Source organism: Suncus etruscus, chromosome 2 (genome assembly GCF_024139225.1).
Source record: "Suncus etruscus isolate mSunEtr1 chromosome 2, mSunEtr1.pri.cur, whole genome shotgun sequence".
Classification (NCBI taxonomy): Eukaryota; Metazoa; Chordata; class Mammalia; order Eulipotyphla; family Soricidae; genus Suncus; species Suncus etruscus.
The window spans coordinates 40,988,373-40,990,719 of NC_064849.1; the positions used below are offsets into that span (position 1 = coordinate 40,988,373).

The 2,347-nt window shown below is 39.4% G+C and overlaps 1 non-coding gene across 1 annotated transcript; it reads right to left on the reverse strand.

Annotated features, from left to right (window-relative positions):
* Positions 1–1,774: 1,774 nt before the first annotated feature.
* Positions 1,775–1,907, reverse strand: LOC126002535 (small nucleolar RNA SNORA51). Its single transcript, XR_007493224.1, has one exon. It is a non-coding gene; the product is annotated as a small nucleolar RNA SNORA51 (small nucleolar RNA).
* Between the last annotated feature and the right edge of the window lie 440 nt (positions 1,908–2,347).

Genomic DNA, 2,347 nt, shown 5'->3' on the forward strand with positions numbered 1-2,347 from the left:
AGAGAGAGAGAGAGAGAGAGAGAGAGAGAGAGAGAGAGAGAAGAGAGAGAGATGCCCTTAGCAAAGGTAGGAAAGAGCAGGAGAGAGAGAGAGAGAGAGAGAGAGAGATGCCCTTAGCAAAGGTAGGAAAGAGCAAGAGAGAGAGAGAGAGAGAGAGAGAGAGAGAGAGAGAGAGAGAGAGAGAGAGAGAGAGAGATGCCCTTAGCAAAGGTAGGAAAGAGCAGAATCTCCTGGGCCACAGAAGTAAGGTTTTTCACCTTGGGGCTGGAGATAGTATTGCAATTAGGTAGGGTACCAGATAGATGCTCCAACTCTTTGAACTGTCCTCAGTTCTTAATTAAATGCTTTCTATTAGGAGTTTGGTGAGGGAGAGTGAGTGGAGTTACTGGTTATTGATAGAAGTAGGTATGTGTATAGTTGGGACAGTGAGATTAGATGAGGAGAGTTTTGAGCATTTGAGTTGGTGGATAGGACATCCAAAGACTATTTTTCCTTTGGCCTTCATTCTCAGAACACTATTTTCTGTGGTATTCCTTCTGCTAACAGCTCACTGTGGTCTTCTTATCTTTAATGTTAATCTGGGTATTAGCAATGGAGCCAAGTAATTTAAAAGAGCCAGATTGGAATATTTTATGACACTGCCTCTTTCTCTGACTTTAAGATGATCTTGGGTGCTTACTAATGATACTGTCTTTTTAATGGCTTTAATCTTTTTCTATTTTTGCTTGTTAATGAGTAAGTTGTTTTATTTCTCTCTCTCTCTCTCACTTTTTTTTTTTTTTTTTTTTTGGTTTTTGGGTCACACCCGGCGGTGCTCAGGGGTTACTCCTGGCTGTCTGCTCAGAAATAGCTCCTGGCAGGCACGGGGGACCATATAGGACACCGGGATTCGAACCAACCACCTTTGGTCCTGGATCGGCTGCTTGCAAGGCAAACGCTACTGTGCTATCTCTCCGGGCCCATATTTCTCTCTATTTTTTCTTTCAAAATTATTTTAATTTATTCTACATTTTGAATATTAACCCTAAGATTATTAGATTTTTCTTGTGATAGTTAAAACATTTTTATGATAAAACTATGATTTACCAGATTTTTTATAATAATATATAATGATTCTTTCAGATATTAAATGTACTAATATCAATCCCACCACCAGCGTGATCTTCATGCCACCAATGTTCCCTAGTTTCCCACTCACTACCCAAGCTTTTCCCCTTGAAGGCACAAATAAATTAACTTCATATTGTTTGCTACAACACAAAGGCAAATGGAATCATCAAAACTTGTATCAATAAGGATCAATTTGAAATAAATTCTATAGTCTCAATGTTATTGTTACTAAATGTTCTCAATGTTGTTACTAAAGTCACTGAGGATTTTCTGGGTTATGGTTGGTGCTACTTGAGCCGTCAATGTTACTTTTTAGGCTCACTGAGCTTGGTGAGCTTTGGTGGTCTTCTATCTAACTTTCCCATCCGGTTTATTATGATCCTACTGGGCTGAAAACTTTATGAAAATTTGAGGTCTCACATGGATGAATATGGCCCAAAATCTGTAGCTCTCAATCAAATTTTGTGGGTTGACAGTTTGATAAAGTTTAGTTGTGGAGCTGACCTGTGTCTGTTGGAGGATGTTGAGTGCAGTAATGGGCTTCTCTGGTTTCAGGCAAAGGGGAATGCATTTCTTCCCATTCTGACAAGGCCTCAGAGTTTTTAGATTAGATCAGAATACCTGGGAAGAGTTAGAGGACAACATTTTCTTTTCTTTTCTTTTTTTTTGTCCCCCAATTCACAATACAGACCAGGCAAAGGGCCTGTGTTGAGGTGTATATGGGGTGTATTTACTGTACCTCCTCTTTCTATACAGTCAGTGTAAAGAACACAGCCTGTGGCAAGAATTGGGAGGCCTTATCTTTTCTTTGGATTTTTTAATATATATAATCCTTCACCGTGCAACATTCCCATGACCAATATCCCAAGTGCCCTTCCTCCCCACCTCACACTGGCCTGTACTCTAGACAGGCTTTCTACTTCCCTCATTCAGTCACATTTTGTTATGAAAGTTCTCAGTGTAATTATTTCTGTGACTGCACTAAACGATCCCTGTGATACTCTCCAAATAAGTGAAAGCAGAAATAAATAAATGGGACTATATTAAGCTAAGAAGCTTCTGCACCTCAAAGGAAATAGTGCCCAGAATACAAGAGCCACCCACTGAGTGGGAGAAACTATTCACCCAATACCCATCAGATAAGGGGTTAATATCCAAAATATACAAGGCATTGACAGAATTTTACAAGAAAAAAACATCTAGCCCCATCAAAAAATGGGGAAAAGAAATAAACAGA